Source organism: Haliotis cracherodii, unplaced genomic scaffold, assembly GCF_022045235.1.
Source record: "Haliotis cracherodii isolate W230 unplaced genomic scaffold, xgHalCrac1.p SCAF_8, whole genome shotgun sequence".
Classification (NCBI taxonomy): Eukaryota; Metazoa; Mollusca; class Gastropoda; order Lepetellida; family Haliotidae; genus Haliotis; species Haliotis cracherodii.
The window spans coordinates 23122822-23146582 of record NW_027266341.1 but is presented as its reverse complement, the minus strand read 5'-3'; the positions used below and the strand labels follow the sequence as shown (position 1 = coordinate 23146582).

The window sequence follows — 23761 nt, the reverse complement described above, 5'->3', positions numbered from 1 at the left end:
CAATTACCAGTGATAGAGTAGTACGCTACATTTATTACCTCTCGGAATACTATGTGTGATTAAGTCATTCAATAGTACGTCTTGATTAAAAGTGAATGTTCGGTAGACGTGATTCAGGGGAGTGGTATATTGGACGCTAGACTGATCAACGTCAGTGCTCTAAATGTCGCTTTCGTTCTGAAGAGAAGTTACACAAAGTGTTCATTAGTATCTAAGAAAAGGTGGGTCTCTGGTTGAGTGGGGACGGGGGTTTAAGATGCGTGATCCTGTGGGGTCTCGGAGGGGGAGGGGAGAGGATGCGATAGAAGAGCTTGGGGGTTGATTAAAGTCGGGGGCCAAGAATACTTGTCTGATGCTGGAATTGCCGAACCAGCTGGTAACCATTTTTCGACTTGTCTAATGCAACACGTTAGCAGTGTAGAAGGCGAGAAGGGGGATTTGAGAGATACCTGGTGAGTGTGGGGTGTGTTGATGTTTGGAGAGAAGGCCTAGGGTCTTACGACTTGGTGCTCTGCTTGAATTGACGGAGACGTTTCTCTCTACTACTGGTGGTGGGGTATATTAAAGGTCGGGAGGGGAATGTATGTTAGGGAGAGGTTTTTTAGTGATGGGTGGCATGTCAGTATAGAGCTAAGGGGTGGTAGTGTGAAGAGAGTGTTCTTAGTGTGGGTGGGGTTAGGGGATGAGGTCCTGGGGGAGCGGGGGGAAGAGGGGATTGTTGGGTGGGGAGGGAGTTCTTGGTGTTGGTGTATGGGATGAGATCCTGGGGGAGAGGGGATTGTAGGGAGGGGAGAGGGTTCTTAGTGTGGGTGGGGGTAGGGGATGAGGGGGCGGGGGGGAGAGGGGATTTTTGGGTGGGGAGGCAGTTTTTGGTGTGGGTGTATGGGATGAGATCCTGGGGAGAGGGGATTGTAGGAAGGGGAGAGGGTTCTTAGTGTGGGTGGGGGTAGGGGATGAGATCGTGGGAAGAGTGGATTGTAGGGAGGGTAGATGGTTCTTATAATAGTATGGGTGGGGGTAGGGGATGAGATCGTGGGAAGAGTGGATTGTAGGGAGGGTAGATGGTTCTTATAATAGTATGGGTGGGGGTAGGGGATGAGATCGTGGGAAGAGTGGATTGTAGGGAGGGTAGATGGTTCTTATAATAGTATGGGTGGGGGTAGGGGATGAGATCGTGGGAAGAGTGGATTGTAGGGAGGGTAGATGGTTCTTATAATAGTATGGGTGGGGGTAGGGGATGAGATCCTGGAGAGATGGGATTGTAGGGAGGGGAGAGGGTTCTTAGTGTGGGTGTGGGTAGGGGATGAGGTCCTGGGGGAGAGGGGATTTTAATGAGGGGAGAGGGTTCTTAGTGTGGGTGTGGGTAGGGGATTAGATCCTGGGGGAGAGGGGATTTTAAGGAGGGGAGAGGGTTCTTAGTGTGGGTGGGTGGGTGTAGGGGATGAGGTCCTGGGGGAGAGGGGATTGTTGGGTGGGGAGGGAGTTCTTGGTGTTGGTGTATGGGATGAGATCCTGGGGGAGAGGGGATTGTAGGGAGGGGAGAGGGTTCTTAGTGTGGGTGGGGGGGGGGGAGAGGGGATTTTTGGGTGGGGAGGCAGTTTTTGGTGTGGGTGTATGGGATGAGATCCTTGGGAGAGGGGATTGTAGGAAGGGGAGAGGGTTCTTAGTGTGGGTGGGGGTAGGGGATGAGATCGTGGGAAGAGTGGATTGTAGAGAGAGTAGAGGGTTCTTATATTAGTATGGGTTGGTGTAGGGGATGAGATCCTGGGGGAGAGGGGATTTTAGGGAGGGGAAAGGGTTCTTAGTATAGGTGGGAGGGTTTAGGGGATGAGATCCTGAGGGAGTGAGAGGGCAAGGTAGGGGAGAGGTTCTTTATAGGGTGTTATTTGAGGAGATAGTGTTTAGGTGACAGGGGAAGGTAGTTGGAAAGAGGTCGGTAGTGCTGGTAAAGAGGTTGGTAGTGCTGGTAAAGAGGTTGGTAGTGCTGGTAAAGAGGTCGGTAGTGCTGGTAGAGAGGAACGTGAATGCATGTATGTCTGGTTGGTTGTAGGAGGGATGGATGGATTGATGGATGTTTTTAGTGTGGGTTGGGATGGGGGTGGGGGGGGGGGGGGGTGGGGTGGAAGAGTGTTAAAAAGAGTGAAGTGTGACCCAATAATAAATTGTAACAATGTGTTAAGCATGACTGCTCTGTATTACCAATGACCAGAGGCACATAACATGTCTGCCTTCTTTTGAAATTAAATAGATTTACGTTAACACTTTGTATTGTTGGGAGAGTCTACATAATATATTGGAATATTACTGAGTACTCATCATATGTTGATAGGCGGTCGGGTAGCCTAGTGGATAAGGCGTATGCTTGTCATGCAGAAGACTCAGGTTCAATTCCTGACATGGGTACAGTGTGTGAAGCCCATTTCAGGTGTCCCCCGCCGTGATATTGCTGGAATATTGCTAAAAGCGGCGTAAAACACTCACTCACTCATCCTTTGTTTCAATTTGAATGTGTTTTTTTTGGATAAAGAAAGTTTGTAAATAATAAAAGAAAATTGAAAAAAGAGGTTTTGTACATACTTGTTCATGAGAAGTCAGTTGTTTTTTTTAAAGGATAAGAATAAGTTAAGTTTTAATTTGTTTATTTGTAAATTGTGCTATATATGCTGAATAAAAAACATTAGAACATGAATATTTTTGGGGGATATTTTTATGAAGTCTTCACTACATAGATCCCTACTCTTTTTTTTGTTCAATATGTATGTTTTTGTTTACTTTCTTTTTAAATTATATGACATCAACAACAATGTTAAAATAGACTACTCAAATATTGAGTCACATGCTTTAGAATTGAAGCCTTTGGGGCTCTGCATTTACATTGATACCAAATCTGCTTGTTAATATTCTAGTACTTCGTTCCACTTTTAGAGCTTCAAATTTATATGATTACCTACAGGTCAAATGACCCATGACCTGTGGCAAAGATCATCCAGGTGTTTGAAACATATGGCAAAGGGATCCCATTAATGGAGGGTCATTTGAATTTTTTCTTTGGACACTGAGACAGAATCCTGATCAGTACCTGCGACAATATGTGCTTGGCGACAATATGTGCTGTGAACAATATGTATGGCAACAATATGTATAATATATTAATAATTAACAAACCATGTCAAATATTTTGTTGCTTTTGTTTCACTGAATATAACAAATAATACATCAACTGCTAACTTGTTATTGTTGTCGTGAATTAATATTCCTATTCTTTACACTATATATTTGTGATACAAATTGTATTCGCCTCATAGTGTATTCGTTGCAACTCTAGTGCCACCGGTGTGTTACGATACAGTCAATGTTTTGGAAACGCCTATCATCACTATTTGATACTGATTTATAAACACATGCTCATGATACAGTTGTAATTGTACAATGGACTCTTTCAGCTGTGTAAGGGGCGGTCGGGTAGCCTAGTGGTTAAAGCGTTCGATCGTCACGCCGAAGACCCGGGTTCGATTCCCGACATGGGTACAATGTGTGAAGCCCATTTCTGGTGTCCCCGCCGTGATATTGCTGGAATATTGCTAAAAGCGGCGTAAAACCATACTCACTTTCAGCTGTGATTTCTTATCATTATGAAAATATTTTTTTATCACTTTTATTTACCTTTACAATTGCATTGACGTTTTTTATCATTTAATGTTCCTTTCAGTGATGAACACTCATAAATAATTGACATAATTTAACAATTGTCCCACCTGTGTAATTGGAGCCAGCAATGTTTTTTAGATGTAGATAACCAAATCATCAGTTTTTGTTTCAATCACCTCAAGTATCTTGTCTATGGTTTTAGAACAGTGTTATTTTTTTGTCATTTGGGCAGAATCATGAATGTAAGAAATGTTGCAGTCTCAAATGACACTTGAATTGTCTTGACATGGCTGTCAATGTAATTTTTTGTTTTCTTACTTTGTATGTCGTATGACATATATTGGTGTGAATATGTGTTTTGCACCGTTATAAATGACTTGACTAATAATCAAATAGCACACTGGGTTTTTTTGGTGTCAATTAAGGTACAGATTCCCTGTTACAAAGTATATAAAGTATCTAAACTTCGAAAATCGTAGACTCATCTTCTCAGAAACCACAAAACTGAGAGACCTGAAACTTGTTGAGGATTTTTAAGATGATTTTATGACTTAGATTTGTTCATGACCAGTTTCATTAGCTTCTGTTGTGGAAAATTTAAAGCATTACCTTATTTTGAGTCCTGGTGAGAGGCTGATATTCGTCCCCAAGACTGCAGCACATGGAATGTGAAAATTCAAGGGTGACTATTGGAGCTATTTTCACTTTTGTGATTGTATTGCATTAGCAGTAAATCAACTTTTGAAAAGGCTTGTATTAATCAATATAATAAAAATGAATTAAGTATTGCTGACAATCTCAAAGATTTACATTTTTCTCTTCCTGTTGCTACTCAAACTCAAGGAAAGGAACTCTCATCTGAAGTTGACCAATCCTTTCCAACCAAACACACGGGCAATTGAAATTTGTATAGTTTATTTTATTTATAACTAATTGCACCTGTTGATTGTTATGCTTAGTATCAAAGATACTATTGGCATTTTTAGGGCGGTCGGGTAGCCTAGTGGTAAAAGCGTGTGCTCATCATGCCGAAGACCCGGGTTCGATTCCCAACATGGGTACAATGTGTGAAGCCCATTTCTGGTGTCCCTCGCCGTGATATTGCAGGAATATTGCTAAAAGTGCCATAAAAAAAAAAGCTCATTCACTGTTGGCATTTTAAAATTCCTATTGATATAGTACTATTGAGAGCAAACAGTGGTGATAGTTCGATAGATTGTTACACTCTTGAAACATTCCCAGTTCATGTTGATGTAATGGTCCAGACTCGATTATTAACAGACTGCTGTCATATAGCTGGAATATTGCTGAGTGCAGCTTTAAACAACCAACCAACTAACCAACTTAAAATTCAAAGAAACAATTCATGGATAACAGCTTCCTGATTATACTGCAGCATTGCTACTACAATTAAGGCTGAATTTACGAAAACTTTCAAAAGGTTCCAGCTTTGAACAAAATGACAATTTTTCCCAATTTGTTATCTAAGGGCTCAGTTTGGAATCCTAGATAAATCTGTTGATTCTTGTCATATTGACCAAGACCATATCTGTAAAGCAAGAAATGAAATGAATGTTACTTTTACCATTTTTTTTTTGGATTTATGGTATTTTCAATTATGTTGATTAAATGTAAGGAAAGTTAGAAATAGTCAGGTCTTTGTGTTCTAAATGTCATATAAGTTAAAGAAAAAGTGGGAATGTATTAAATGTGTATTAATGTCCCGATTTCTTAAAAAGTAGATGATTAGTTGTATTTATAGTATGTCTGTTTGGAGGGATATTTTGTTAAATTGCTGTTCCAAATTGTTACATGTCCAATTTTGAATTTTATGTTCAAGTTTATTATTAATGAGCTAATATTAAATGGTCACTTCGCAAGTTGACCGTTTGATCCTTATTTCAAAAAGCCTTTTAACTCTAGAATGATCCTTTAGTGTCAATGTAAAGGCATTTGCCATCTGTTGAGTTACTTGTCAACCATTTTGTGGAAATTATCTTAAAGATGATCTGGAGAGATAAATGGATGAGTAAAAATGCAGTTCAATAGAGCTGTTTGATGATTTATATTCTGAACTGGTCATTGAGTGGTCAAGTTGAATTGGGATATACGACAGAATAAAGGCTTGTTAAATGGTAGCGGCAGCCAGCCCTGGGTCTAGTGAGGTACCTAGCGCTGTTAGGAATATCGCTACCTCACAACTTGACTTGTCAGAAACAAGGGAGGGTTTATTGTAACGATGCACATTTATCATTGATACCACAAGAGGAGCAGGGAATAGTCATTTATCTCCTGTCTTGAGCGGCTGGAACAAGGGAGTGTTCATTGTATTGATGTCCTTTTAGCATCGATACCACTGTGAAGGACCAGGATAGGACATTATTTTTGGAATTGTGTTTCACTTCAGAGTTACAATACATTAATTACAGGTTGGGGACCAATGATTATCCTCAGTGTTGGTCATTTGATCATTGTAAACCAGTATGGAATTTAACAGAGTAATACTTTAAGAAAAGCTTGATCCATTGCCAACATCAAGTCAGGGATTTGTGACTGTCTGTTTGGAATCTTGCCTTTTTATGACCTAGCACAATGTTGTTGGAGAGGATTTGAAAACCATTAGTGGAAAACAACGGTAAGAAAGGATCTAAGACGATTCAGAGGATTTGTTGCAACACAAGATTTTTGTAATCTTTTATCACAGCTTTTCGTCAGTGTCAGTACTTGAAGCCTTAAACCTGTTTTTCGTGAATCACCATTAAACATTTCTTTCTGTTCAAGGTTGTACAGTTAATAAGACATCACAAATACCAACCCAGTAATGAGTAACACTATACAAAGAACCTTTACAGGCTTCAACAGCATTTCTTGATTGATACAATATCGTAAGAAGAGAACACACATACGCTAATATTAGTCTGACCTTTGTTGGATACTCACAACAGGTTTATCATTAACACTTCAAAGCACAGTGATGCCATTTATCCCCAAGTCAAAAAGGTTTAGTACTTAACTTTCTTACTTAATTGTCTGTAATGCAGTTATTTTGACAGAAGGTGGATAACCCTATAACCCACTCTTGTATACCATGGCATTGAGCAATTATCGCTGATAACCCATGGCCACCCATGTGATATTACTCCCTGCTCCTTAACCCATTTATGAGTCTTACATTTACAAGAGCATTGTTAGGGGACAATGTGTGACATGTTGATGCATTTGGTGTTGGGGTATTTGCTATTTTAACTGATATGAAGAACAATTTACATGCATCACTAAACCCATTTTGAAGGGTATGTGTAAACAGCTGTTTGAATGGTTTTGAAATACTGTTGACACAAGATATCAGTTGTTGATGAAACATGGTTTTGACATGTGAAAGACGTCATTTCCTCCATGTCTGTTTTGGTTATGATGAAACAAATTGATAAATTTATTGAGTATTTTTTAAGCATCTGTTGAAGGGTGCTGATCAAATAACATTTTGCTCTTGATGGATGAATTTGGTGATATTTTTTCATAGATTATATGATTGTCAAAAGAGAAATATATTGATTTTTGTTTCAAGATCCCAGCTCGTAAATGTGATGTATTTATGGGTCACACGAAGTAATATGCAGCATGCCAATGTTCTACTAATCAGCTCTGCATTATCTTACAGATGCACAAATGTGTTTTGAGTTGTGTGGTGTTGTGTTTCGGCATGGTATTAGTTGAGCAAGGCAGATGAGGGGAATCTATAGTAGTTAACAAGGATTTCTTTCGCCATTATTAGGGTAACTTGATTTTGTGTTTCTGAAAAATAAATCTTTATCATAGAGAAGTCAAACATTACTTTGATACATCTGTTTAAATTGGAAAATAATTTTAATGGTTTTTTCTATGATATACAAGAAATGGACTCGGTTCAAGCTGAACTGGATGTATATTGATATAAAACTGTAAACTAAGGTCATGAAGCTGTTCTTGTGCTAATACAATCTATTGCAAAGCAACAACTGCCATCTACAAAACATCTTATAGATTTTTAGAATATTTATTAGAAAGGAACCACCTACTTTTTTTCAGAAAGTCTCTAGCTTTAAAATCTGATGAAATTGATTGTACTTTCGAAACCGTCGTCCATCATTCAGTCCCTTTTTAAAAGTCAGACAGTTGTGATATATGCAACACTCGGATATAGGGAATATAATGGAAAACAGGAATAGAACATCCAAGCATACTGCTGTCATGAGTGACAAGCACTACACAAAGCCTGTCTTCAGTCCCTTAAACGCTGCCAACCGCAGGGATGTTGGGATGGTCCCGAGATGAATCGGTAAATGCATCAGGAAATGGAATGACAATTATACTGAAACGCCAAGTCTAGACACGACAAGCAGGCTGGTCAGAGTGGGTGCGTTTATCAGAAACACCCAGGCACTGGCTTTTGTCTTGCTGAAGGAATCTACCATACTAGGTACCTCTGTCCACATAAACAAGTTACTGGTCATTGTCCTATAGCTGTACAAATAAACATTTCTTTATCTTGAGGGACTTCACCTTGGAAGATATTTTAGTGAGTGTCAACTTTGTTGAATACTGCTTATTTATTGAGTTAGGGGATGGTTGAATGGTGTTAACTCATTGTCCTGATCTGTATCATGACTTATTACCTAAATTTATGGCTTTAGGTTCTGGTTCAACTTGCCATCCTTGGGTGATGTATATGTTTTGCCAAACTTCAATGTGAAATAGTTTGGGCAAGACGTGTGTAAACAGATCAAATACCATTGGATACCTGGCTGTCGACTTCTAAAAAATGACCTTGTTCTTAATAAAGATAAGATCTATCCCAAAAGCACAACTGCCTTTGTATTTGAGGAACCTTTCTAATATTGTCATGTAAACAGCCAGCCACAAATAGACAAAGTTCAGTACTTGATCTATTGAATCTGGTAGGTCTTGTTGCCCACATTGTGTTCTGCATTCGATTATGGTGATAAGGTACTGCCATGTGATGTGCCATGGATTTACAATGTCTGTAGACACATTCCTGCTCTTTTTAACCAATTCCTTTAGAATGTTACAGTCTTGTATTTTTTCAAATGCACATAGATATCTGATACTTTTGACCAAAAAAACACCGCCATACAACCACAGTTATCTTGAAAAAGTGTTTTTCCAACTGTGATTTTTCTTTTGATACAGGGCCCCGTTCCACAAAGTAATCTTAGTGCTTGGATCATAAAAACTCTCACACTTCAACACAAACCTATAATTGTAGCACTAATAATGTTTTCTGGAAACAGGCCCAGCCTCCGATCTCTGATCTGGCTTGAAATACATGCCCTTGTTTTAGTATGCTACTCAAAAATGTTAAGGACCAGGCCCAGCCTCCGATCGCACTTGAAATATATGCCTTTGTCTCAGAATACTTCTCAAAAAAGGACCTCCTATCCATAGTTAATGTCATTGCATGACAGATTCACTACAGCAGTATGAAAGAATTGGGTGGTTTCGTAAAGTTGAGAAATGTATAAGAACACTTTGTACAGAAAGTCCCCTGACTTTTAGTACTTACTTTGATTTAAGCTTTATTTTTTATTGCCTTTTGTTAGTTTTGTAGCCAAGTAGTTTCAAGTACAGAACTTCACTTTGCAGAGTTGCATCCCTTATGTATGCAAGGATTCTGTGATGGTGTGTTTCTATGCCGGATGACTGCCTCTATGGTCTAGTGGTAGAGTGTCTGCCCAGAGAACGGAAGGTCAGGGTTTCGATCCCTGGGCTTGAAGACATTCTGCTGAATCTGAGTGAGGTATTCATGTTAAACTGCGACATGGTATCTCAGTGGGCTAGCACTGTAAAACCGACTACTACAAGCAGCCACACACACCAGAGGTTTATCTAGACATGCTTAGAGGCCAACATTCGGCCTCCAAATTTGCATCAAATGTCAGTACAAATTACCAAATTGAAATTCGAAATTGTCAAACTTGCGTTCATGTAGTTATAACTAATGTTGTTGTAAATTGTATATTACCTTTTACAGGACCATTAATGATGGAATAGGCTTTAAAGCTAAGTTGTACTGAATGCAATGTTAAAGAACCTTAAAATTAAGGTAAACAAGAACTTAATTTTTTTCTTCTTCTGATTTTCTGATATATTTCCAATGCTTGCCAAGGGCACTTTTTAGAATCCTAGATAAACTCTGCACACACATCTGCATGCCTATGAGAGCCAAAACCTGCAATGCGATGTTAAACCCCATTTCACCTCGCCTCACTTAAGTTTTCAGAGCTCCAGATAAGCTTTTGGTGTTGTGGGTATTTTACCCATGCATTTTAAAATCATTGGGTATCAGTATTTCAATCTGCGTATTCAAATTTCTGTTACCCACTAGTTTTTACAGATGTGGGTATTTAAGTTAAATATTTAAAAACACTATTCATCTAGTCCACGAATACCACGAATACTTCCACAAGAAAGTGTGATGGCAAAAGATCATGATGTAACTGTCATCGTGGAGTTTGGCAAGGTTTGACGGAATGCCCGTTTATAATTCAAAATAAGTTGCTGATTTGGTAATCGAATACGCAGGGTTACTTCACAATATTTTGATGATATGCAAAAGTTTTATTTTTGTAGCGTATCTGTAATGTTCGTTGCGTATTTGATACGCTTGGATTATATTTTACTGCGTATTTCTGCATTTCTGATGCGTATTTCACGCAGATACGCAGCTTATCTGGAGCTCTGGTTTTTCTTGACGGCTCTGTGTAGTCAAATAGTGTAAATGACAACACTCTGCTGTGCAAATTTGTTTCCTTTACTCATGCCAGGATCTTCTGATCATTGGTTCAAATCCCAGATGTGCATGATTATGATTAATGGTTTGTCTGCACCATACCCATGCCAGGGATTTATCTAGACCTGCTCTGAAGCCAATATTTTGTAAATGTAAATGCAAATGTAAGTAAAAATTCCCCAATGAGCAGTAACAATGTCTCAATTCATAATACATTATAGGCCAAAAGAATAAGAGGCATTACATTCAAATTCTAAAATTATTGCATTAAATACATTATTAAAATTCCTCTAAATTTAAGGAATATGAATTTTGAACAACAAATGTTTTCATATTTGCCTGACAAGGGCAGATAATATCCCAGATAAATTCCTGCCTGCTCATGTGTTTCACTAATGTGATAAACAACTCAAACCAGCTTTGGGCTTTCGTTCCTCATTAAGTAGGCGCTCAGTGATATGACTGAAATGCTGTTCAAAGTAGCATAAATCCAACCCACACTCACTCACTCTTGTTAGTAAGGAAAATTGCCTCGGTTTGGGATCTCAAACTGCTGAATCAGTAAAACACCTGCAGGACCAAAATTTATTTTGCTGTAAGACAAGAAATTAAAATTTAATTCCTTGGTAAACCCATTTCCACATAGAAGAAAGAGTCCACACACACTATTTTCAAAAGTCATTACCGGATAGCAAATTGTTTTCAGTTTTTTCTCAAGCAAATAAGGTTACTTTACATTGGTGTTATATGCCTTAGAAACAAAACTCCTTCTGGAGCTAGTCAAAATGAATTTAGCATTTAAATATCTTTCCTTATGTTTTATACAATGTGCAGCCATTAGCATCTATATTTCTTTAAATGAGACTGCTTTTCAAAGTTTAGAGAAGACAAGAATATGTGTCGTCCTATTACTGAGTCTTGTCGTCCATCACTGTCTTTATCAAGACGTTAAGATATGTAGTCAAGTTAAGGAAGACATCAAGATTGGACTTGCCTGGTCAAGGCACTAATTAGTCCAGAATAGATGTGTCTACAGTCCTGTGTTGGTCACTCCATGCTGTTAACAACCTATTAAATCTGGACATAGCTAATGTTTATAGGTTATTTATGATCATTAGAGCCATTTCGAGATAATAAAATCTTCGTCACCAGGGGAAGGTGGTAGAAATCGAGCTAATGGTTGTCAGGAGAACTTTGGCAATGCTTACACAGATAAATTATTGTTGCCATAATGCTTGGACACAAGCTTTTGTGTCTTAGAGGAAATATGGCCATTTGTGAACCTTTTATATAGAGGTACAATGTCCTCTTATGGTTAAATGGCCATAAATATGGTGACACCTGGGGTTTAATCACTTTCTGTTTCAGAGGTTTCACCATCCAGAATAAAGTGCTTATTGGAACTATATTGCATTTTAGATATGTGTCATATTAAGTTGATATTTGATCAATGCGGATATGGTTCATGTATCAAGTTAAAATTGATTGAATTAGTAATCAAGTTCAAGCAGAGTGTAAGAGTATCAAATATGTAAAGCAATTGTTGGGGTAGGCTAGTAGTTACGGCATTTGCTTGTCTGGGATAGATTCCCCACATGGGTGTAATGTGTAAAGCCTAAATCTGGTGTTCCCTTGGGTGGTGGAAGAGCCTAGTGGTGAAAGTGTTCCCTTGGCATGCCGAAGACCTGGGTTCGATTCCCCACAGGTTGCAATTGGTAAAGCCCATTTCTGGTGTCCCCCGCCGTGATATTGCTGGAATATTGCTAAAATATTGCTAAAATATTGCTAAAATATTGCTAAAATATTGCTGGAATATTGCTAAAATATTGCTAAAATATTGCTGGAATATTGCTAAAATATTGCTAAAATATTGCTGGAATATTGCTAAAATATTGCTAAAATATTGCTGGAATATTGCTAAAATATTGCTAAAATATTGCTAAAATATTGCTAAAAGCAGTGTAAAGCCTTACTTACTCATTTAATGTATTGATACCTGATTCTTTGTTCGCATATTATACTTACTTAATATGCCTTAAACATTTGAAACTTTATCAATTCTTACTAGAGAAAGTGACCCATAGATTTTGTTCATCGATTCTGAGTGAGTGACATTTTGAATTTGCGGTGTAATATCGATTGATGTATCATACTACCTAAAAAACATTCAAGAACATTTATGTGGAGGAAGTGCTCTTAAAAGCTTGCAGTTTTGATTATTTGATCAACCACTTTATTTGCTTATTAATCCTAGTAGGGGGTATGAGTGGCTCATTCGTCTAAGGCACTGTGCTCATTTACATCACTTGAGCACCCAAGAAACCTGCGATTGTCTGGGTCGGAATCCCAGTTCATCCCGATTTTGTTTCTAGTGTCAGCACCATAGCCTTGTTCGTGGGTTTCACCAAAGTGGTAAACGTCTAAGATCTGTATTAGGGCTGGGACGGGTAACTCGGGTCGGATGGGTACTGAGTAGGACCCGGGTACCCACAGGACTACCCGGACCCGTGGTTAGTCATATAATATATATCGAGAATGTCACCCGAGTGTCTTTTTGATATCAAATATATCAACACGAGTTGATAAAAGTGGGAAAACTCCGAGGCTTGCCAAGGATCTTTCACTTTTATCAACGAGTGTTGATATGTTTGATACCAAAAGACAAGAGGGTGAGATTTTATTTATCATCCAACATCATTCTTCCAACTTTTTCAGTTTGTATACAGTAATAAGCAGTGTCTTAAGTGTAAAAAGTACTGCTAACAGCTTCAGTAGCAGAGCGTTGTGATGCAATTTCATCGCAGCGATATCTACAGTGTAGATATCGCTTGATCTCACCCAAGCCATATCTCCTGTGAAAGCCAGTTTTGGATGATAAAGTTTAATGACAAAAAATTAAAGAACTCTATGGTTACACTACAAGTCACAAATCTTTGCATTTCTTTCTGACTATGCACACATTCCTATTGACTTATCATATGATTGAATAACGATATAACTTAAGTTAACTTCAGTGTATGCATGACCAGATTGTTTACTACATGTATCTAAATATGTTTTGCAAGTGCTGTGGTAAAAGAAAATTCCAAATCAGGCATTTTGTATATCTTGAGACCTACAGTGGGTAACCGGGTAGGGTCGGGTAATAGGAGGTGGGTACCCAGACCTAAACTGTATCACTAGGGACTTTCCTCCCACAGTAAGTCCACATGCTGTCATATAGCTGGAATATTGCTGAGTGCGGCTTTAAACAACAAACTCACTCACTATTTATTAAGTGGTTGACTATTAAACTACTCTGTTAGGGAACAACTAACGTGGAAAAGCATGCACTAGGTGATAGGCATGTTTGATTGATAAAGATGTTGAAAACTTAAAACCAAAGAAAAAGATTCAGTATTCAATTTTCAATATTATCGCAACTTATGTTCTCTTAATGAGGAAACTGGATTAAAACTTGCACATGGCACTTCAGGTGCTCGTTCAATGACATCTGTTCTTGAAGGTGATGGATAACATTTCCGTTTTTAACGATTAAAATCAGCTATTGTAGGAATTGTTCATTTAAGGCATGTGCATTGCTGAGCTGAAGGTAGGGGATGTTTTTGATCCTGCTGGGCAGAAAAATCAAGTTTGGTTCCTGTAATTATCGCTGTTTGTAAAACTCATAATCAGTCTTTCTGCCGTCTTATAATTTTGAATTATTGATGGAATTAGCATAAAGTCCTGATATCTCACTCTTTGATTTTTGCAGTTTATAAAACTGCCATTTGTCAAAGGTGAAACATGTAATATTTTCTTGAAATAGCATGCATTGGTTTCTGTGGACTTAATTTGATAATAATATAGTTACAATATGACTGTTATCAAGATTTATGTGAAACATTATAAAGCATGTGATCCTACTTTTTGTAAATACAGTAAACTATGGTTATTACAAACATGAAAAGACCACTAATTTTAGTTCATTATAACCGTAGTTCGTTAGAAGCATATATACAGCAAATGGCCGGGACTAAGAAATAAGTGTGTTATATCTGTCAGTTCGTTACGTAGACATAAACATTGGTTACTGTACAATTTATATAACGTAGAAATGCAAGTTTAATTTTATTTCTGGTGACATATTTATATAATGTGAAGATATTATTTGATATTTCCGGAAGTTATTTGAAACGTTTTCTTACTCTAACCTGATTACTACTTATCAACCACATCATCGTCTACCCCCCCTCCCCCAATGGCTTCATGTAAAGTTTTAGAATGTCCATGTCTCTTCATCTTGTCTTTTGAGGCAGGATCAGGTTTCTAAATTGTAGCAATTCTAACAAAACCCTTTTGGCAAGGAGTTAAAAGGACTGGGTTAAAAATTATATCTTTAGGGAAAAAATGTCTGCCATAATTGCAGTGATGGATTTGACTGGGTGAAACAGGAGATGCATTTAAAAGACATAAATTTAGTTTTCGTAGAGATTTTCCCATTTCCGATTCATCCTATTGTGTGTGGGAAGTTGACTTTTCATTGTAGAAAGCGGAGACTTGATCAGATGAGGTGATTTCTCTGTGGATCTTCCCTTCAGGAAGTATCATTTCTCCCCGTCTCCGTCAGTTGGAAGCGTATATCTGATACAATTGTCCTACCACGAGAGCCAGGTTTGGAATAAGCAGCAGAAGACAGACTGGATTAGAAGAGCAGACGTGACTTAAGTCCAAGGTGTTCTACCAGGAGTGTATCAAGTTTTGTTGGTGTTATTGTAATTCATGGATTATTACGGATGAATGCTACCTCAGGTAATTAGATAATGGTAACATTTACAGTGTGTGAAGTTTAATTATCGATGTGGCAGGGTTTTGTTATTGATTGATGAGAAGGTCAGGTGACACACGGCTATTCTTCGTCTTCACACCAACAGGACGGGACCTAATGAATGTTTATGTATTGGTTCACTTAATTTACATGTCTTTGTGCGTGGTATGTGTGATCATAATGATACAGGCAGAATTTGTAATGGTTCAGTAAGTTTGATGAGCTAAAAGCATGATTGCTGGCTGGAATTACCATGGCTCTTCTGTTGAATTACAAGCTCCATAGATGATGGATAATCACATCCGATAGGTTCATATAGTGCCAAGATACTAAATCATCTCCAGGTTGAATAGGGCTGTGGATATTGAAAAATGTTTCAGTCTCATCAAAAGATGTGTAGATTTATTATTTGTGATCTTGATTGTACATCTGTGATCACACTTAATTCCATATTTACTCAATTTCTTGTATCAACTTCTTAAAATCGTGCATCGTTGCAAATACATTTTGAGCTATAAACAATTAAACATCCATAAAGGTATAAACTTTAAATAAAGCAACAAAATCATTTCCACAATCTTAAGAAATGTCCACCAAAAGGATTATCCATTGTATTATTACTACCGTAATCAGTCCATAGATTGTAATTAGTAACATTTTAATGAGTGGTTTAATTTAGAGCCCAAACAAAACAAATTACAATTGAAAGGTCTATTATAAATTGTAACATTTGTTTTTACAGTGTAACACCTTCGAACACACAAATAGCAGAAAAGACGATAACAGGTATCACAGCCATATTAATATTTGATTAAAGGTACAGCATGTCATAGTATTACAATACATAACCACAATCACTCGACACTGCCTATAAAATAATAATGAGTGTCTCTTTCACTAAACTCTACCAACCAGTAAAGTGTTTCAATATAACACAATTTAAAGTCAGTTTTGATTAAAAATCTCTGGAGATAATTAGATGTGGTTTAAGAATCTTTTTGGTGTAAGTTTTTAACATTGTAGCAACATAGGTTTCAGTGGATTTGCATTGATTTTTCTATTGGTTTTGGTATAACGAGGGTGAGGAAAATAGACGAAGCATTTCCAGGAATCCGAATTTGGTGTTCTGTGGCGTGAAAAATTATTTGCAGATTGTAGGTCAAGAGTTTGTTTTTCTTGTTAGTCTGTCATTGGAGTTTTCCATAATGATATAAAATTTCAGATGATTGGATGAAACCTGGCTCCATTTGCCCAAATTTGCTTTAAAGGCAAAGATTATGAGAGCTGAGGTCACCACAATACATGGCTACAGAATTTCAGGTTAAATTTTGTCATGTAACTATTTCACGAATGTTGCAAATGACTAACTTGCATCACTTCGGGGCATCCCTTCAGTAACATATGGTGATGTTACTGAAATACCTTTCACGTACGGGTTAACCCTAGCTCACTTACTCCCTCACTGCAACAAACAATACACAAATTCTATTTTGAGACAATATAGTTTGATTGAAATAGTCTCTGGTATGTTGAACTATACTACTCAAAAATAAGTTAAGGATCACCGGATATTTCATATTATTGTTGTTAATCTGTCATGTAATATGAAAGAACTGGTTGATCCTTACCTTGTTTGGAGTAGTATACACCATAGAATGATCACCTGGTTGTCTGGGACCTTGCATCAAGTTTAAGGAGGTAGGGTAGCTGAGTGGTTAAAGCGTTTGCTTGTCTCACCGAAGACATGTTTGCTTCCCTACATAGGAACAATATATGAAATCGATTCCAGGCACACTGCTGGTATAGTCTTTGAATATTGCTATAGATAAGAGCTGCAGTTTGTAACCCTGAAATATACTACTCAAAACAGTTAAAACAATTCTTTCATATTACTATGATTAATCTGCTATGTCATGCCAGATTAATCATAGTGATATAAATGAATCAGGTGATCTTTAACTTCTTTTGAGTAGTATATAACACTTAATCAGTACTTGCTTAGAGAGAAAAACAGAAGATGTGGGTAGATTGCATGAAAATCGATTCTTAATTTAAATATTTTTAGAACTTGTTCAGGCAATCGTGATATTTTCACTGTAAGGACACGACCATCAAATGATGTTTCATGGAAACCAAATGAAAACTATTAGCGACCTGCATCACCAGTGAGTGCAGCAGCAGAACGATTTATGGCTTCACAAGTAGGACGGCTAAGCAAATATTTTGAAATTCCTCCAGTCACATTGAGATACTATCAGTCTGTTTTAAAGCCTGTTGAGAGAGAAGCGATACCAAAAGAATGGTTTAAGCATTAGATATGAGAAGCTGCCTCAAGGAGCCCCCTTTTAGCTTATCTCATATGTATACAGATACTGGCTTTCACTGCAGAGTCCTCCTCTGGCCCCTGTTCCTCCACTGCCTTCATCTAAATGATGCTATCTTGGAGTTATTTTATTTAAGCCTGCTGATAGATTCAGCATTACATTCCAAAGAGTGATCTACCAGGATTCCAGGTTAAATAGGCCCCCACCAACCTATGCTCTCAAAAGAGGCAAATTTATATATACCGTATTCGACATAACAATTTAAGTGCCCACGGCGATATTTGCTTATATAATGGCTAGTAGGGCTGCAATGATACAGGAAGGTCACCATACGATACGCATCTCGATATTCTGGTCACAATACGATACGTATCTCGATACGCAATGATAAATAAAACAAGACATAAGGCATGTCAAGATTGAACCGTTCTTGATTTTGGAACAGTCAAAATTATTTTATAATAACAAGACTACTGAAGTGTTCAGCTTCAAAGTGGAACTTTCTCTAACTTTCCTTAAAAACAATTCAAAGTTCAAACACCAGAAAATAATAAATGTACTCCACCAGTGATACAACTGGTAGAATTTTGATGCAATGGTCGAAGAATTTGTATCTTAAATTATTGTTTTATCAGGAATAATATATTCCAATGTCATGTTACCTTAGATGCAGCTTTTACTATATATGTATTTCAAATAATCAGAACCATAAGTGTAGCATTTTGGTACTGGTGATTGCTGTTGCAGGATATTTTTTACGTATGGAACAATTTGACCAGTCACCCTAGGGACTTCCCGTGCTACATGTATTTCGATTGCGAAAACGTTATGTTGACATATATTTGCCAAATTGCCACAAATATGACTTTTAACGAGTCAAATTATGGCATTTTTAATATATGTATCCATTCTCTAGCAACTAAAGTTTGTTTCAATGCGTCAAAAGCGGTAATCTGACCGTGGTTGCTGTATCTCTTCACACACGATCTCACATAATATAACTTAATGAAAACAATATTAAATGAAATTTTGAATATGTATTATATATTACAAACACAAGTCCAGATATATAATGAACACGTTTTAATAACAAGATAGTAACTATAATAATGGTATTGAATTGCGTACTTCAGTTCGGATTTGCTGACAGGTATTTCCGGTGTTATGTACTTGCGGGGATCAGCTGATAATGTTTTTTGAGATGGGGAAAGACCTTTCGGTGTAAAACCTGAGCTTATTAAAAATAAAATTGTAAGTACGTTTTTGGGAGCCATGCATTACCGCGCGCAAATGCAAGTTAGCGGTTTATTGAAAGGCACAATAGTGAGGAAACGCTGTACTTGAGATTTGCGCTCTGTATCTAATAAATGCCCCCTATTTCTAATTTTGAGAGCACCCTGGGCGCTTATTATATAGAATACGGTAATAACGTTACTGAAATACAGCACCAGAGCGTGTAAAACACAATTCGCTGGAACATTCACTCTACTTAATTTGCATGAACAATGTTTTTGTTTTTGATGACTAATTTGCCTGATCGAAGCCCATTGTCTTTTGTGTTTGATTTTATCCCTGTATTGGTCATTGGGGTAGCTCAGAGGTTCAAGTGTTTGCTTGTTACACCAAAGACGTGTTCTATTCAAGTATGTCTATTCCAAGGGTCCAATGAATGCCTTAACATTGTTTAAAGTGACATAGATTCCTACTTATTCAGCCTGCATCATACCAACCATATGATTAGATCCTTGTTCAAAAATTTCAACCTGCCATTTGAGGCACATTTTTTGTACCCCTTTCCTTTTGAGCAGATTGCTGTTACTGAATTTTCCTCTCCAAATTTCAGCAAATTAGAAGCGACAGTTAAACGTTGTCAGCCATCCTCACCCTACAGTCTCTTGGGATTAATACATTCATCTATGGTTTTCAAAGAAAGAAACATTTTAAATTAAATGCCAAAGATTTTTGACACTGAATGGCTAACAAATTGATGTGCAAAATACCACTTTGCATAACCTAATTGCTCAATCCCACATTCACATTGACACCCTTCAGCTTCAATCTTTCCCGTAGTGCATTTACCCACTGTGTCTCTTCACTAAGCATCTTGTGCCATTGATGTGGGACAGTTTTCCTTCTTATACTGATAAAACTAAAGAAAATCTTGCATTTTATAGGTTTATTCAAGAATTATTTGTTAATCCTTCTGAAATTGAGGTCTTTAGAGCTTGATCTTTGAAAGTGATCTTTGTAGCCCACTCAGTCTTTTGAATTGCAAATTTGTGAATATTTCAAGTGTTGTAAATTTTAATTACGAGAAGCAGTAACCTTTCCCTCCCTAAATTGCGTAAAGGGTTAAAAGATCGGATCAGTCATGCTTTCTCCTGAGTACACAGTACATCAACCTTATCAAAATGACAGAACTGAAAACAGTAGGACAGTGTGAGCATGTTTGATGTATCCTGTATCGTAAATCAAGCTCACAATGTCATCAAAGTACATTAAATTATTGATCAGAGAGGGAGGAACAGTACACATTGATCACCGTCAGAGGCGTGTGTATTCATTGGCATGTACTTTCTGTTCTCTTTGCTGATCCTTCGCGCAAGGATGACAGCGCAATTAATTGCATGTTTATATGCACACAAGATGGAAAATGCTATAAATTGAAGATTTTATTCATGGCCTGCTAGTTAACCCTTCCGTTTAGGCTATTAATTGTTCCCTGCCATTAATAAAGGAGGTTACAGAGGATGTTTGCTGACGGGATCATGATTGGGAAAGAGCTTGTGAGGATTGTTCGATTTCTTCTTCCGGAGGTAATATTACTTCGTGTATATAAAGGCTGAGTTTATAGAATGGCATTAAGTGGCTGTAAAACATGCTAAAAACACTGGGGTAGGTGGAGGGCCGATGAGTTACTTTGTCAGCATATGACCTTCGTTATATTATTTACTAAATCGGGGCATGTTTTGAAGCCCATCTGATTAGGTATTTATGCCACAGTCAGCTATATCCCAGCTTGTGTTGAATCATGTCAGGACCAGACAAACCAGTGTTTTTTTGTAGCTTAAGCAGCAATTGACTGCCTCTGTGGTCTAGTGGTTTGTTTGTTGTTTAATGCTGCTCTCAGCAATATTCCAGCTATATGACGGCGGTCCGTGAATAATCTGGTGGTCCGTGAATAGTCTTGACCAAACAATCCAGGGATTGACATCATGAGCATTGATCCATGCAATTTGTATTATATATTGTGCTGAAAAATGTCAGATTTCGTATTGTCTACAGTTGTTTTTTAATGATAAAAATAAGCTGTCTGTGAAGTAACTATCGTTGACGTATTTATTTGTTAGAATTGACTTCAATTACCGTATTCGACGTAATAAGCGCCCCGCTCTAATAAGCGCCCACGGCGACATTTGCTAAGATATTGGCTAGTGAACAATCCCAATTAGCACCCCTTCCGATTGATCAATGTACACAAGACTTATTTATTCGCGTATAATACGCACTTGTGTGTTACACGCATCCTTAATTATGGGCATTTAATTTTGGAAAAATATATCTGTCGTACATAAACATTTCAGGCCACAAATATTATCTTTCAACTCAACTTTCAACTTTTTTTTCACCAAAATAATATTCTAATAAGAGCCCCCTATTTCTAATTTTGAGAGAGCCCTGGGCGCTTATTACGTCGAATATGGTGAATACGGTATTATTTTTTTGTGTTGGTCAAATATACATTGTATGCACTATGGTTTTAACTTTAAATAATACAAATAATATAAATAATATTGAAGTCAGTTCTTAATTAAACTAACTGGCTATTATTCTAATAGCCTGAGTTCTGAATTTATTTGGGGGGGGGACAGGTGGCCCAGTCGTCTAAGGCGCCGCAATTCGATTGTGGGTTGGAATCCCGGTTCGCCCTGATTATGTTTCTAGGTTTGTCAGCACCATACCCGTGCTCGTGGGTTTCACCGTAGTGGGCTTTCCTCCTACATTAAGCTGACACGCCGCAATATAACTGGAATATTGTTAAAAGCGGCGTTAAACCCCACTCACTCACTGAATTTATTTATTCAAATCTGGGTATTTTTACTGACATTTGCTAAAGATCTCCACCAAATGTCACCCTCTGAAAAGCCTCTAAAAGTTCTGATACTGCAGCTGTGTGTAAAATAGGGGGCACAGGTGTCCCAGTCAGCTGAGGTGAGCACTTTACTGTGCAAAGTTGCATCCCTTGGTCATGCCAGAAACCTGTGGGTTTGAATCCAGGCTTGCCCCAATTATGTTTCTAGGTTTGTCTACACCATAACCAACCTTGTGGGTTTCACCAAAGTGGTAAACATCTAACACCTGCATCACGTCGGGCTTTCCTCCCACATTAAGCTGACACACCGTGACATAACTGGAATACTGTTCAAAGTAGCACCAAACCTAACTCACTCACGCATTGTGTAAAATGTTGCCCTTATGCAGAGAAAAATATGTTTTTGTTTATAAAATAGCTTTTTACTGTAGTGTCCCATTACCCAATTTGCTTGCCAAATTCATTTTCCTCACTTCAAGGTTTAAAAAAGTTGCCATGTGTGGGTGGCTTCCATTAATGAATTGATGCCATTTTCTGTTGCTTTCCCTAATTTGTTTTATCAAATACATGATTTTCCCCATGTTTTAGGCCATACATTCCAAACGAATAATGTCAAAACTGAAAGATTACTGAACAATGCTGTTGGTTTTGAAATTCATGAAATGAAAACCACATTTGGTGTTTTTTGCGTCTTACCAGTAATTGGGATTCATGACTCACTCATTTCAAACGCAAAGGATGAACATGTCTCTGTCAGACCAATTGTATCCAAACACATTAATTATTTGTTCCTTGGAAAATCGCCCGTTTTTTTAAAAAGAATCTATCAGGAACATGTTGCTATGTGTAGCTAGTGAATTTCTATCCATTCCTTAAAATGTGTAAAACAAATGCAGCCAATATGAACTCTCCTAATGAAGAACACTAAAGAAGCAAAAATATTTCAAAATCAATACCATCTTATCATTGAAATTTTATCAGCTAATGAAATATTAATAAACACTTCCCAAGAGAAAATATCGATATATTCCATTCTTGAAAACTGTTGCCAATTCATAATCTTCACTTCTTGGAAAACAAATAGGAAAAACAATTCTTTCTATGATGGTTACATTTTGGTGACATTTTTTGTGTTCAAAGGTACCTTTTGTGTTACTCATAACGTAACTGAAATAATGTTAACTCAATAAACGTCACAAACAAAACTGTGTAATAACTCAGTTTCTTGTTTGTATTTTCACAATTTGATAATAAGCTTTGATTTTTGAGAGCATTTTAGAATTGCAAATTATGCAACCCAACCCTTTTATGAAGTGAATGTCAAGAGGACATAGAATTTCATCTCCTTGACATTTAATGTTGCAGTTTAAATGGACTTATTTTCCTGACCTTTTGAATGTTTGTGAATCAGTTTTGGGGTAATGTGCCACTATAACACTATATACAGTGTGACTTGAAAATTAAACTTGTCTGGCACAGGGATTTATCATTATTGGAAAATCTGTGGAAGGCCCCCAAGGGCATACTGGTGTTAAACAGGCTGAGTATCTCATACAAGCAGGATTGGGATCAGGTGAACACAATGGGTGAATTACCTGATGTGTCATGAATAGAGTGGATCACTACTGATGGTCTCCGCTAACTCACTCACTCGCCCAAATCCCACTCACTCACTCACTTCACCTGACTCACTACACTCACTCGTTCATTCATTTACTCACTCACTCACTCACTCACTCACTCACTCACTCACTCACTCTCTCAAATCCCACTCACCCACCAAAATCCCACTCACCTCACTCACTACTCACTATATTGGTCAGTTCATTTTAAGTGTGTTCATTATAAACATAGTTTACTGTATTGCACATCAAGAGCAGTTATGTCATCATATCAGTCATGACCACATTCCATGTTATCATTGATTCATTCCAGGCTCGGAAGTAATTATTAAAATATACAGTACACTACACCATATCACTACTTTACAGGAACCTCACATTGACTGAGAGGACATTAAAATTTATTATTTGGGGTACCCTTGACTCCTATTTTTGTTAGTCAAGGTTAAAACAAATCCCTGAACCCTGATGACTTGT

The 23761-nt window shown here is 37.6% G+C and overlaps 1 protein-coding gene across 5 annotated transcripts in view; it reads left to right on the top strand.

Annotated features, from left to right (window-relative positions):
• The window catches only part of LOC139450021 (protocadherin-9-like), a 168959-nt gene that overhangs the window by 50402 nt on the left and 94796 nt on the right, over positions 1-23761 (top strand). The gene's annotated exons all lie outside the window — the stretch shown is intronic.